The sequence below is a fragment of the Pelophylax lessonae genome, assembly GCF_965119305.1.
Source record: "Pelophylax lessonae genome assembly, chromosome: 4".
NCBI lineage: Eukaryota > Metazoa > Chordata > Amphibia > Anura > Ranidae > Pelophylax > Pelophylax lessonae.
In genome coordinates, this window is record NC_138771.1 from 454,639,680 (window position 1) to 454,655,586 (window position 15,907).

The 15,907-nt window shown below is 39.7% G+C and overlaps 1 protein-coding gene across 1 annotated transcript in view; it reads right to left on the reverse strand.

The window, feature by feature from the left end:
- SMIM3 (small integral membrane protein 3) overlaps positions 1–14,532 on the reverse strand; it is a 49,383-nt gene extending 34,851 nt beyond the window's left edge. Inside the window, exon 1 of the mRNA XM_082256224.1 lies at positions 14,361–14,532. The gene's annotated coding sequence lies outside the window, so the exon portion shown is untranslated. The remainder of the gene's footprint in view (positions 1–14,360) is intronic.
- Between the last annotated feature and the right edge of the window lie 1,375 nt (positions 14,533–15,907).

The window sequence follows — 15,907 nt, forward strand, 5'->3', positions numbered from 1 at the left end:
ACCTTGAGCCTGTGCAGATGCAAAAAATGCAGTAAAGTTTAAAATTACAATTGGATGAATAAGGCTGGGTTCAAACTGGGGCAATTACAGACGTAGCATGTGATTCTCACTGCATTGCTTTGCACATCAAATGTAATGTGTGTGCAATGCGAATTTAGCAATACAGTTTGTATGGCTGAACTCACATTGCATTTGGACCAAAATGGTTCAGGACCCTTTTTTTTGGTCATAGGAGGACCAGGTGGTCCGGCGATGTCAGGAGTTCATGGCAGCTTCTATGACCCCAGTAGAGGATCTGAAGGAAAAGAGCCAGGACACCAAGACCAGCATAGAGCTCCTCATCTAATGGCACTTTTCCACTGCAAGTACCGGCTCGTACCGGGTCGGCTCTACTCGGCCCTGCTTGGCCCGGTTTGCTTTTCCACTGCTGGTACCGCATGGTATAGTGTCGGAACGGTTCGGTACGGTATAGGTTTGCTTTTCCACTAAAGTAGTACTAAGTTAAGTGGGTGGGATAACAACGGGGTGGGTGGGATTCTCTGACCAATCAGTGGCTAGTAGTGACTGCATGCAAAGGATTGTGGGATATGGTACCAGTTTGGTACCTGTTGGAACCACAATCGAGTAGGTAATGTTTTTTCAGAGCCATACCATACCGTACCGTTCGGTTCCATGCAGTGGAAAAGCAAACCTATACCGTGCCGTACCGAACCGTTCCGACCCTATACCATGCGGTACCAGCAGTGGAAAAGCACAAAAGCGTGCCGAACCGGTACGGTTCAATGCAGTGGAAAAGCGCCAATAGAGACTCTGGGTGAGGTGTGTTGGGCCCTGGAGAGGGCAAACAGGGGCTTCACCTTCACTGTGGACCGCTGGGAGAGGAAGGAGCCTTATATTTATTTATATATTAATTAGGTGTATTCAATAATAAATTGAAAAGTAGTGAATTGATATTTTAATTTAACATCCCACTCCCTTTGAAATATGCATTATTATTATTATTATTATTATTATTATTTGAATTTATATAACGCCAACAAATTCTGTAGCGCTTTACAATATTCAATTACAAGCAAGTGGGCCCCGAAAAATAACTGTATCCAGAAGTGGGTCTCAGCCCAAAAAAGTTTGGGAAGCCCTGTTCTAGTGTATTGCCAGATTTATAATAAAGGTAAAAAAGGTTCATTTATACATTAGACGTGTCTTCCGAAAAGTAAAAACTGGACCTAGAATGCAAAGGGAGTTGTGAAGTATTGATTTCAATAGCACTGTACACACCCGGGGGCTATATGTGTAGACTTTCCTGAAAATCCTGCAAGCCACACTATTAGCAAGCTTGCCTAGCCTATTAATGAATGGTTTACAAATTGCAGGTACAAAGTTTACAAAAATTGTAATTAGAACGGCACGCAGTTACAAGAAGGATCCTTCCTCTTTGCTGTCTGCAATATGCTTACACATCCATCTAAAATAAAGGATACAAAAGCAAGCGGCTGTGTACATATCACAAAATGCGTGATACATGCTTTAAAGCACAAAGGAATGAAAGGGTCCCAAAAAACACACTGCAAACATACAAAGGAGGTCAAATGGTGTATATACAGTATAAACCTTTGTGGTTTTGTTATATATATATTTATTGTTTTTAGGTTTTAAGGGCTTTCAAACCTACCCAGTTGATATCCCCCCACTGAGAGCTAGTAGTGGAAAGATGATGGAATTCTCACTGACCAAAGATCAACAGCCAATCTTGCAAAACAAGATCAGAATTAAGTGGCGGTAATTTTTTATATATTGGTAGCTTGAAATGTATAAAAGAAAAAGGACAAAAGACTTAAAGCATTTGTAACCCCAAAACTTCCTATTCCCGATATGTGCCTCCTGTACCATGTACTTATATAAGAAAGTATCCTGTTCTCTTTCTTTTGCTTTCTTTGTATGAAATCCCTGGTGCTCCTGCCAGTCCCTCTGCTTTCCTATTAAAAACTGACCACACTAAGCGGGAGAACACACCATGGTCAGTTCTCTAGCTATGCTGGGAACTCAACCTGCTCTCCTCCAATGATCAGACCTGTCCTGACACCCCCACTGCTGCACAGCCATTCACTCGCAAGCTCAGTGTACTCTTGCTCCCCCCCCCCCCCTCCCCAGCTCTTATGCAGCTGAGAACGCAGGGAACCGAGGGATGCTATCAGTTATAAAAAAGGGGAAAAGGGTATCTATAATATTTTTTTTAATATCTATAAAAATATGATTTGTCTTTCATTTCTAAATGAATCTGAATAGGTTGTTTTACAAGGTGATCGTTTATAATCACTTTAAAGGGTAACTCCACTTTCGTGGGGAGAACAAATAGCACATAAAGAAAACATAATTTCCTGCTTGTGTGATTGGCTCACTGATTTTCCCAAAAGTCTGCCTAATGGGCTATACACACTATACAATTGTCTTTAGATTTTTTCCTTTAGATTTACCAAAATCATATAATATGAGGTCAAATCTAAACACTTTCAATTTGAATGCAATCAGACAGGCCCTTGCACTACATAGTTGAAGGTAAATCTAAAGGAAATCTAACCATAAAAGTTGTATAGTGTGTATCCAGCTTAAGATACAAGTCAGATTTCAGGCATCCCCTGCAACAAAAATGTCATTTTTGGTGAGATATTACCAATAGGGAATCACGTCTAAGGGGATGCAGGCCCAACAGCTTTCCTCATTAGAGCCCTGCAAGTGCTGCAGCTGACTGATAAATAGGAAACCACTCCCATTAGACCCACTTTACACTTGGACACAGAAAAACACACAGGGATTTCTTCAGAATAACAAAGGGTAGGAATCTGCAACAAAGTTTGATAAAATCCTTGTAATGTACAGAGATCACCCAGAGAGGGAATGTTTTTTCTCAACAAAAGTGGAGTTACTCTTTAAAACAAAACTAAAGTCCACAATACTTACCTTAAGCCAGCCATAGATGGTTTAAATTGGTTCAGCAGGAACAGGCAGAAATTCAAACTATGTAAGTGCAGGCTGAATGTACCCAAGTTGATTGATCGATCAATGCAGGCTGAATGTACCCAAGTTGATTGATCGATCAGTGCAGGCTGAATGTACCCAAGTTGATTGATCGATCAGTGCAGGCTGAATGTACCCAAGTTGATTGATCGATCAGTGCAGGCTGAATGTACCCAAGTTGATTGATCGATCAGTGCAGGCTGAATGTACCCAAGTTGATTGATCGATCAGTGCAGGCTGAATGTACCCAAGTTGATTGATCGATCAGTGCAGACTGAATGTACCCAAGTTGATTGATCGATCAGTGCAGGCTGAATGTACCCAAGTTAATCGATCGATCAGTGCAGGCTGAATGTACCCAAGTTGATAGATCGATCAGTGCAGGCTGAATGTACCCAAGTTGATTAATCGATCAGTGCAGGCTGAATGTACCCAAGTTGATTGATCGATCAGTGCAGGCTGAATGTACCCAAGTTGATTGATTGATTGATTGGTGCAGGCTGAATGTATTTATTTTATTTCCGCCTTTAGTATACAATTAGGAACTTTTTTATTCTCTGCAATTGATTTCCCAAGTCGGCACACCTGCCTAGTCCATTACAGGGAGGTCCCTGTCTCCCTGTTGAATCTTTTAAAGGATTTATTTTATTTCTTGGAGAATGCAACATGTGGAGTGAGAAGACTCCATGGTGGGCAGGATTAATCCAAATTTAAACATGACAGGGAAAGATCTAGAATCCTATGAATGTAAGGTCCAACTGCTGGGGTCCTAATAATACATAGAAAAACAGAAAGTGACTTAAGCTGTCCATACGTGGACTGAAGTTTTGCCAGGTCAGCAGGGACCAACCGAGATTCGATCCATCAATGGGTATATTGATTGTACACAAGTTGATCCATTGATCCATGTGGGTACAAGAAGCCTGTAGAATTTTGTACATGTGATTACTGCCGGTGGCTATAGCTGCCAGCAGTGATCATTGTATTCTGCCGGCCAGGAAGGCTCCTGCACTCCCACCCCCTCCCGACAACACAATAGCGCTGCGGGAGGCATTCCATCATCAACACTGACTGTGTTGATGGGGGAATCAAGCATTTTTCTTTCCTTCCCCCCATCGTGAAAGAAAAGAAAATCAAATCATCACTGGCTTGCCTTAGATTCCACCTTTTTGTTTTAAGCGCTAGCAGTAAAGCAACTACCAAATCAAGGATATTCGCTCAAAACTTGAGAGGGGTTCTAACACTTTCTGACAATCTAAAACTAAAATAGGAAAATGTTGGCTTTAGACATATTTTAAATGAGGTATAAAGAACGTTTGATACAATCTTATGTGTAACTAGGAGGAAAAACTTGTTTTGACACCACTGTGTGATTAATCTATTAACAGTGAGCAGGATTGTGGATAAATAGGAAATGCACAATTAGTTGTACAGCTTATTCACGCCAGATGTCATTATTTGCAGTTTATATAACACATCCATCCTGCACCACTTAAAGGGAACCTAGCAGGAAAGAAATGTGGGCACCTGTTACAGCTCTTATTTTAAAGAGTATGTAAAGTTAAACCCATATATATATTTTTGTGTGTGTATAAATATATGCTGTGTGTATATATATATATATATATATATATATATATATATATATATATATATATATATAATCTAGATAAATGCAATGTTAGGCTGCCATTGGGAAAGGCAGGAACCTTATTGCAGGTACTAGAATTACAGATTATAGCAGCTTTGGTAATATTGGACACTTGCAGGAGTGGGGGATTTGCAATATTTGAGACCCAATGAGGGATTATATAATTATATGACCCCTTGACACATAATGGGATGTAGGTTTGCCTAGATCCATGCAATGTAAGGCTAAAAGAGAGGAAGCGGATGGTGGAAGTATTATACTATCCCTAGTTATTGCCTGTAGGTAAACTCAGATACTTCTGATTGGTTCTTTAGACTCGAACGAGAGAGGTATTTTCTAGACATTACTGGGATTAATTTACATCTACAGTGGTGATCGAAAGTTTGGGCACCCCAGGTAAAAATTTGTATTAATGTGCATAAAGAAGTCAAGGAAAGATGGAAAAATCTCCAAAAGGCATCAAATTACAGATTAGACATTCTTAGAATATGTCAACAAAAGTTAGATTTTATTTTCATCATTGACACTTTCAAAATGACAGAAAACAAAAAAAAAATGGTGTCTGCAAAAGTTTGGGCACCCTGCAGAATTTATAGCATGCACTGCCCCCTTTGCTAGGCTGAGACCTGCCAGTGTCATGGATTGTTCTCAATCATCGTCTGGGAAGACCAGGTGATGTCAATCTCAAAGGTTTTAAATGCCCAGACTCATCTGACTTTGCCCCAACAATCAGCACCATGGGATCTTCTAAGCAGCTGTCTAGAAAACTGAAACTGAAAATAGTTGACGCTCACAAAGCTGGAGAAGGCTATAAGAAGATAGAAAAGCGTTTTCAGATGTCAATATCCTCTGTTCGGAATGTAATTAAGAAATGGCAGTCATCAGGAACAATGGAAGTTAAAGCAAGATCTGGAAGACCAAGAAAAATATCAGACAGAACAGCTCGCAGGATTGTGAGAAAAACAATTCAAAACCCACGTTTGACTGCACGATCCCTCCAGAAAGATCTGGCAGACACTGGAGTTGTGGTACACTATTCCACTATAAAGAGATACTTGTACAAATATGGTCTTCATGGAAGAGTCATTAGAAGAAAACCTCTTCTACGTCCTCACCACAAAAATCAGCGTTTGAACTTTGAAAATGAACATATAGACAAGCCTGATGCATTTTGGAAACAAGTTCTGTGGACCGATGAGGTTACAATTGAACTTTTTGGCCGGAATAAGCAAAGGTACGTTTGGAGAAGAAGGGGCACATAATTTAATGAAAATAACCTCTGTCCAACTGTTAAACATGGGGGTGGATCAATCATGCTTTGGGGTTGTATTGCAGCCAGTGGCACAGGGAACATCTCACAAGTAGAAGGAAAAATGGATTTAATAAAATTTCAGCAAATTTTGCATGGTAACTTGATGTCATCTGTGAAAAAGCTGAAGTTAAAGAGAGGCTGGCTTCTACAAATGGATAATGATCCTAAACACACCTCGAAATCCACGGGGGATTATATCAAGAGGCGTAAACTGAAGCTTTTGCCATGGCCTTCACAATCTCCTGACCTCAACATAATTGAAAATCTATGGATAGACCTTAAAAGAGCAGTGCGTGACAGACAGCCCAGAAATCTCAAAGAACTGGAAGACTTTTGTAAGGAAGAATGGGCAAAGATACCTCAAACAAGAATAGAAAGACTCTTGGCTAGCTACAAAAAGCATTTACAAGCTGTGATACTTGCCAAAAGGGGGCAGTACAAGATATTAACTCTGCAGGGTGCCCAAACTTTTGCAGACGCCATTTTTTTGTTTTTTGTTATTTTGAAAGTGTCAATGATGGAAATAAAATCTAACTTTTGTTGACATATTCTAAGAATGTCTAATCTGTAATTTGATGCCTTTTGGAGATTTTTCCATCTTTCCTTGGCTTCTTTATGCACATTAATACAAATTTGTACCTGGGGTGCCCAAACTTTTGATCCCCACTGTACTTATATAGATATGTGAATCAAAATTAAAATGGGACCAAGTGTATTTCTATTCTCTATTTATTTAGATGCTATACGCACTCCCTGGGAAATGAATACCATCATCTTGAAGCATTTGCCACCACTAGGGGTCTGCCGCCCTCTAGAAGCACAGTCTAGTCTGTATGAAATGTAGAAAATCCGCGCTTAGGATAATTTTAGATTTCTAATATTTGATATTGGCTGCAGCCTACCTTTATACTATATTTCCTAGAAATATAGTGAGATTGAAGGAAAAAAGGAAGGTGTATGGCGCTGCCAAAATGTGCTGATGGTTCCGTATGTTCAACAAGGATGCTAAATGTATATACGTTATCAATCACCACTATAGATAATAAATTAATAAAGTGTCAAGTGCATCATGTGCGTGTCACAAATAGATATGTGCAATAGTAAAGGGGATTCAACTCTGTGAAGAATAAATATTTGTGCTGAAACCGTGAAGAGAAAATGTATACAAAATAGGTGTAAATTGGTATATATGAATTGATAAGAAGAGATAAATAAAGTGTATGAAATGTAAAAAAATATGAATATATAAAAAAATATGAATATATAAAAACAGTTGGATCCACTTAAATAAGCTGTGAATATCTACAACCTTATAATTATACAGTACAAAGCATCAGGTATGGCATAAATATGTAAATATTATGGCAGCAATAGTCCAAATATAAATAAGTCCGTAATAACTAAAAAGCCTAAAAAGGAGGATAGTTCCACAATGGTAAAAAAACTTTTCCTAAATTAAGGGGCAAAGGTGACTTGAGTGCAGGTGCTCTAATGATGAATATTTGGAGGTGCTCAGGTATTTGGTGACCATTCAGTGCTCCCCGCACCCCTTGGACCGCACTCACCAGAGCTATGTACCCCTGCAGGGGTATCAGGCCTTGGATCTATAATCCTGGGTCTCCTCCACTGGCCGTCAAAGTGATTAGGTGATCCAAATATCTGCCCGAATCTTGCAAACCAGGCTCCTTGGTTATAATTGTATAATTATAAGGTTGTAGATATTCACAGCTTATTTAAGTGGATCCAACTGTTTTTATATATTCATATTTTTTTATATATTCATATTTTTTTACATTTCATACACTTTATTTATCTCTTCTTATCAATTCATATATACCAATTTACACCTATTTTGTATACATTTTCTCTTCACGGTTTCAGCACAAATATTTATTCTTCACAGAGTTGGATCCCCTTTACTATTGCACATATCTATTTGTGACACGCACATGATGCACTTGACACTTTATTCATTTATTATTTATAGTGGTGATTTATATCGTATATACATTTAGCATCCTTGTTGAACATACGGAACCATCAGCACATTTTGGCAGCGCCATACACCTTCCTTTTTTCCTACAGTCTAGTCTGTACCATTTGGTCTGTCGCCAGGGGTGGGTGCTATGCATGGTTCCCCCCCTTGAGTGACGGCTTGGGGATTGTGGCTCTTCATGGATCCAAGGCATGCACGGTTGAACTAGTATTTGATTGTTAATGTCAAAATATGAAGTATGGCAAGCATGCAATCATTTAGTATAGATAGGGTGTTGCTTTTCGCACACCAGATCTATTACATATATGTTTATATATTTTTGGTGAATTTTGTTTTCGATTTTTCTCTTTTGAAGTCTGTAAAGGTGAATGTATTGCCTATTATGTTCCTGATGAAGCAGTGACTGGTTATACCAGTCTGCGAAACGCGTTGAACCAGCAGCTTACAAGACACCTCACAGTTCATCCAGTTTTGACTATGTTATTTTGTTTTAATATTCTCTGATGTTTTTAACATTTGCTCAATAAAAACTTGTTGTTTTATAGATAGGCTTACCTCCATTACTGTGAGCCCTAGACCCTATGAAGTCCTATTAATAGACATATCACAGGTGGTTTCTGGGACCACGTGGTTATAGGTCTATTTTTTCTTTTTTTTTTCTTTTCCAATACACGATTTTGGGATGTGGGTCTGGGGCTCTCCTAGAGTTGATATCTCCTGCTATCTACAAATAGTGAGGAAAGTAATTTTTTGATTTTACATGCGATTATTGCTAGCCTCTGGTATAACCGCTAGCAGTGGTGGCTGGTGCTAAGTTTACTTGGGGGGGGGGCGGCCCACAGCCCCCCCATCGCTCAATCGCTCGGTTGATTGCCTGTCAGGCCCCCCACCAGCCCCTGAACTTACCCCATGCAGTTGGCGTCTTCACCCTGTGTCTCCTCCGGAAGTCCTGGCAGTCGATTCTCCTCCTGGCCAATCAGGAGTTAGGACTCGTGGCCAAACGGTCTTAGGACTCCTGGCCAATCGGGACCCAGGACCTCCTTCCTGATTGGCTGTGAGGAGAAACAGGGAGACATTAGCGAATATTAATTCGCTAATGTCACACAAGTAGGTGGGCTTTGGGTGCAGTGCTCTGCGCCCCGAGCCCACCCTTTTTGAAGCCAATTAGAGCCTCTGGCTGCATGTAGATTAGGGGCCGGGCGCATGTATGGTCAGGCCACCACTGACCGCCAGCAATAATCACTGTGTTCTCCCAACGGGGACAGCTTCCCTCGCCCCCCCGGGAGAACACAATGGCTCCGCAGGAGGGATTCCCCCATCAACAAAGTCAGTATAGAGAGATTTTCTTTCTTGCAACCTTGCTAATTGCTCTGTCTCAGGTATTTATTGCACATTTTCTTCCACTTCTTGTCCCAGTAACACAACAAGAAATATGAAGAAATCTCTCCCCTTGTGAGTTACAAGGTACAGTCCGATTGGAGAAGAGGAGACTGGGAAAATGCTTCATATTACCTGCAGAATGAAGACATCATCCTTGCCTAGGCAAAGTCATTTCTCTGGAGTTCAAGGACTCCTTTTTAAGGATTAAGGGTACAGCTTTTTTGAAAATCTGCAGTATACTGTATACTCAGGAATGTATTAATGCAAATGTGTAAAGTTACTTAAAAGGTCCACTTTAAAAGAAAAAAAAAAATCAAGTTTCCAATGGCAGCTCCTGTATTATTTTCCGGAAAGTTCTTTAAAAATATGCCTATCCATGGGTGCTGTGTGCAATGAGGATCCAGCATCCAGGCTGCAGCTAGTATGCTTTCTTTTGTTCACCATAGGGGGAACAGAAGGTGCTGGTGTGTGCAATGCAGCTTGTCAGCCACAGGCACTGCAGTCACTTTATGTTACAGCAATGCAGCGCTATGAAAATGTTTTGCAGACTGAATGCAAAGATTTTCATCTCAGCAGTGGCAAACACTTGGAACCTGCCTGGAATGTGACTGGAAGTACCATTTGTGATGCTCAATGAGTCTCTTAACCACATGAGTACCAGCCTGTAATACCCCTTCATTACCAGGCAATGTGTCAGTTTTCAGTGCTGTGATAGTACGACTGACAATTACTTTGATAGTTTGACTGACATATAATCCTAAAGCATTTAATCAAATATCATTTAGCTTACTTTAGGTGGTGTTTAATAACCACTGGGCTTTTTTTATTTTTTACTAAAGACCAAACATACACAGTGGGAGAAAAAGGAGAGGAAAATAATGTAAGAATCGCACACAGTAATAGGAGATGAAGGGGTTAATGTGCAGGATAAGGTAGGTGAAGGGGTTAATATGCAGATCACACAGAAAGACGGGGTCGAGATGAGGTGTAAAGGGGAGAAAGTGGAGTGAAAGGGTTAAACAAAAGTATCCCACAATCACTTACAACCCCCCACCATAAATCTGCTGCTCCCTCCAATCTCTTCATTTACTAAATCTTCATTAGTAATCCCTACTTTCTCCCCTTTCTCCATTGTGGGAGGAAGAGGGGGAGGGCTCTCAGATGTAAACACTGGAATGTTCACATTTGTGATTGCTGTGATGGGCAATCACAGCAATCACAAGGTACAGAGCTGCTCCGATCAACTCTGCACACTGTGTATGTGATCTGAGTAAATCAATGACAAAAATGACAACTCAGATCAGTGCCATGCACAGGTGCATTGGCCCTCCTTGTAAACAGCAATTCAAAAATATACATCCATCACTCCACTGATTTAATACATATGGGGGGTTGATTTACTAAAACTAAAGAGTACAAAACCTGGTTCAGCTCTGCATGTTTGTCAATCAGTTTCCCATTTCTTTTGTCAAAGCTTAAAGTGATTGTAAAGTACATGTTGTACTTACCTGCTCAGTGTAATAGTTTTGCACAGGGTAGCCTGGATCCTCCTTTTTTGGGGTCCCTCTTCTTTGCTCTTGGCCCCTACTTCCTGTTGAGTGCCCCCACAGCATGCAGCTTGATTTGGGGGTATACAATCCAAGCCCCAGCTCCATTCAGACAAGGAGCCGTGGTTCAGGCCCGCCCCCTCTCTCTTCTAATTGGCTAACTGGCTTTAAATTACAGCAGTGGGAGCCAATGGTGTTGCTGCTGTGTCTCCGCCAACTAGGAGGGAGAGTCCCAGAAGGCCAAGGCACTCATGTACATCTCTGGATAGAGATGGGGCACAGGTAAGTATTAGGGGGGGCTGTTGCACACAGAAGGCTTTTTTATCCAAATGCATAGAATGCCTTAAAGTGGTTGTAGCCCCACTGTGTTATTTTCAGGCTCTCACCTGTCTTCTTTAATGCTATGTGCCCAGTATATCTGTTTTATCAAAAAAAGCTATTCTATACTGTATTTCCTAGCGCCACTCAGCGCTCCGTAGACTGGCTGCTGCTCCCTCTCTTGATCTGACAGCTACAGCAGGAGGGGCCGAGAATTCCATGCTGAGGTCAGTCAAGAGGAGGAGAAGAGAAAGGGTGGCCGGTCACGTGAGCGCCGCTCGCTGTGAGCGCCGCTCGCAAATACAGTATAGAGCAGCATTTTTTAAATAAAACAGATACACCGGGCACATAGTATTAAGGAGGACAGACAAGTGCCTGAAAATTACCAAGTTATTTCTGCAGGAGAGGAGAGGCAGACACTGACACAACTGACAGGCAGAGAAGGGGGGGGGGGGGAGACAGAGGAGAGCTGCGGATGATAGAGGCACATAAACTGACCACAGTGTCAGGGCTCAGCAGCCATGATAAACCGTGGTCAGTGCACAGAGGGGAGTGCAGAACTAGGCAGGATTAGCCAGGTGTTTTATATGATACAGGGGACCAAATGGCACAACACAAGCACTGTGCTGTTATTCATGCTTTAAAGAGGTTTGTTACCCCCCTGTGGTGTTTGTACCTATAGGTAAGCCTATAAGAAGGCTTACCTATAGGTACTGTAAATATCTCCTAAAATTGCACCATATAGGAGATATTCACATTGCATGCAGCCGATGACATCATAAGCGCATACGCTCTGAATTAATGGCTGCCCGTGACGTTTCTTCAGAGCCCTGTGCCGCGACCGGAGTAGCACAGCCGGAGTCCGTAGACAGACCCGGAAGGAAGATGGGAGAAGATGGATGCAGCCTCCAGCAGGGGGGACGTGGGCTTCGTTTGCAGGTAATTGTCACATAATGTGCTAGTATGCACTGAATACTAGCAAATTATGGATTTACTTTACAGGTAACCAAAAAGAAAAACATGTTTTACAGGCTTTACTTGCTCTTTAAGGAAACATGATCCTTTTTTTTCAGGGTAACAAACGCCTTAAGATAAAAAGTCTTCTGCTTGTACAACCACTTTGATTGAACAACCTGAAGTTAGAAGCTGATTGGCAGCCATGCAGAGCTACACCAGATTGTGCACTCTCCAGTTTTAGTAAATCAGCCCCATGGTGTTTGTGAAGTAGTTAAAAATAGGGGGAGCAGTCCCTTTTACAACCAACAAATATTCACACACATATTTATCAACTATTCAAGAACGTCATTGCATTCACATGGTCCATTTAAATTAAATTAGGGACACAATGTAGGCTTTGGACACAATGTTAAAGCATGAAATCTATTTAAAATGCTACACAATAAACGTTTAAAAAAAAAAAGTAACATAACTACAAAAAAAAAACATAACTACTTCATTGATGTAGAACAGCAGCTCTCCAGTTTAGTACTTAACTATCTTTGGTCGATATGATGGTACATTTCGACCTATACAAGTGTACTGCATTCACCATGTGTGCTTTTATTGTATATTTCTCTTTGGCGTGTCCTGCCTGCGTTGCAGGATTTTAATTGAATTCGCCATCAAAGGTTCACTGCTAAAATGTTAACCTACTTTTTAAAACTTTAATAAAAACAATGAAACAGAAAAAAAAAAATAATGTAACAAAACGTAACTAAGAGGATGCTATTTCAATCCAACAATATGTATAGTATAAAAAATATGAAAAGCCTACACTAAAAAAGAAGGTTGATGTCAGACTGGCAACTTTGCACTAATGACCTTGCCTCCGGTAATTTTGTCTAAATCAATTGAAGCAGGATGGTTAAAAAAGGCTGTCTTACCGTCCTTATAGAATGACTTCCACTGTAGCGGAGGCTAGCGATTAAGATTCAGCAACGCTCAGGTAAGCAACACTGCGACATCTCGTTGCGTCTGGCTGCAGAGGGGGTGATTCCATAGGGACAGACAGGCAGTCTCTTTAGCAAATTAACTGCAGGTAATTTGTCCTTAGTGGCAGAATCACCTATCTACGAAGTCTAAGGTTTCCTAATATAAATAAATATATACATAAAAATAAAATATATAACAATATATAAAAATATATATAATAATAATAAACATATAATAAAAAATAAAAACATGTAAAATTAAGTAAATAATTCCTTATGTTTATGAGAGTATCAGCACAATAGTAAAACATATCTATTGTATTTTTCAAAATAAAAACATATAAAAATAAGTAAATAAATCCTCAATTATTGCAGACTTTATGAGAGTACCAGCACAATAGTAAAACATATCTATTGTATTTTTCAACATAAAAACATGTAAAAATAAGTAAATAATTCCTCAATTATTGCAGACTTTATGTTTATGAGTGTCAGCACAATAGTAAAACATATCTATTGTATTTTTCAACATAAAAACATGTAAAAATAAGTAAATAAATCCTCAATTATTGCAGACTTTATGTTTATGAGAGTACCACCACAACAGTAAAACATATCTATTGTATTTTTCAAAATAAAAACATGTAAAAATAAGTAAATAATTCCTCAATTATTGCAGACCTTATGTTTATGAGAGTGTCAGCACAATAGTAACATATCTATTTTATTTTTCAAGATAAAAACATGTAAAAATTAGTAAATAAATCCTCAATTTTTGCAGACTTTATAAGAGTACCAGCACAATAGTAAAACATATATATTGTATTTTTCAATTATTTCACACAATCTTGTTTTATTTTTGTATTGTAATAAGTGGTGGGAATTGGTCGTGCGCAAAACCTAAAATAAATTGCTACTGCGTCTCTTATTTAAAAAATATGGTCAAGCAAAAAAGACAACTGGACTTCGCTTTGAGTTAGCTCCTTTCGTAAAGTGAATAAGACCACGTTACAATTAGCATTGTCCCCGGAAAATAATCTGCTAAGAATTGAAGTGCCCGAGGGGGGGCTTACTGCGAGAACAGAGACACTAGGTTGTCAGGCAGCGCTTACTGCAGTATAGGAAGTAATACATTAACTACATAAAAAAGAAAAAAAGGCTGTTAGTTACGCAAAACAATGTTTAAAGCTGTATAGCTAGAAATATTTACCTGCTCAAAACTTCTCCATGCATGTGCACATTGAAGAGGTCCTGTCTAGATGAGGAGTGGCATTGTACCCACCCTAGGTGCTCCTTGTGGACACAGACAGCTGGGCGACACTCTCATTCCTTGCTCCTCATGGCAGCTTGGGCACTATACCTAAAATGCTTTCTCTAGTCTCTGAGTAAGGGGACGTGCCTGTGGCCTGTGGGGGTGGAGATGCTTCCTTTGCTTCCTCCTTCTTGAAACAAAGACTCTTCAAGTCTGTAAGTGAAAAAAGCCACCTAGTGATAGATGAGCAAGCTGCACACTGACATGAGACATTCACTGCCAGTGCTTGAATAGACAAACGCAGAACGTTCTTAAATAGAACTCTATGAACCAGGAGGAGGTGACGCTTTACGCTGCAGTTGAAAAGTCTTGCTAGCCCCATGAACGCACATATATGGGTCATAATTAAAGCTTAAGGCTTGCACATGATACTCCTGTTTGAGCATCTACTTATTCAGGCTTTTTTTTTTGTATGTTTTTGCATGTATTTATGCCCGTATGTGCGCGCACGTGCAAAAAGCGTATTCTCGTTTTCTCGTTTTGCACATTATGTAACTGGGCGTGTATTTGTGAGCATTTACTATTTTTTATTATTTTATTATGATCGCCATCATTACTAGTAAAAAATAAATAAATAAAAATGACATAAATTTATCCCCTAGTTTTTAGACGCGATAACTTTTGCGCAAACCAATCAATATACACTTATTGGGACTTTTTTTTTTTACCAAAAATATGTAGCAGAATACATATTGGCCTAAATTGATGAAAAAATGTGTTTTGCTTTTTTTTTTTTTTTGTTTATTGGGAATGTTATATAGCAGAAAGTAAAAATAATATTGTTTTTCTTGTTTCAGAACTGTTGCTCTTTATTTTGTTTATAGTGCAAAAAATAAAAACTGTGGAGGTGATCAAATACCATCAAAAGAAAACTCTATTTGTGGTAAAAAAAGGACATTCATTTTATTTGGGTACAGCGTCGCACGACCGTGCATTTGTCCATTAAAGTAACGGAGTGCTGTATCGTAAAAAATGGACAGGTCATTAAGGGGGTAAAACCTTCCAGTCCTTAAGTGGTTAAATAAAAAGCTTGTCTAAAGAAAAAAGTTTTTAGATTTCATTTGAATGATTTTAGAGAAGATGACTCTCTAATGTTCTTTGGAAGTGAAGTCCAGAGTTTTGGAGCACAGCAGGAGAAGGCTCTGTCTCCCATCAAGTGTAGGTGAGTAGGGGACACACACAGCAAACAAGAATTTGAGACGCAAAGGTTACGACGGGGGGAGTAAGTCGATAAATGTTTAGGGAAATAATGGGGTGCCAAGCCATGAAGAGCCTTATAGGTGAGCAAAAGTCAATGCGAAACCTAAAGAGTGCAAGGACCCCAGGGTAGGTGACGGGGTAATATGGTCACTTGTACCAGACCTAGTCAGGATTCTGGCTGCAGAATTTTGAACATATTGAAGTCGAATAATAGTGGATTTAGGTACACCAGCGAGTAGAGCATT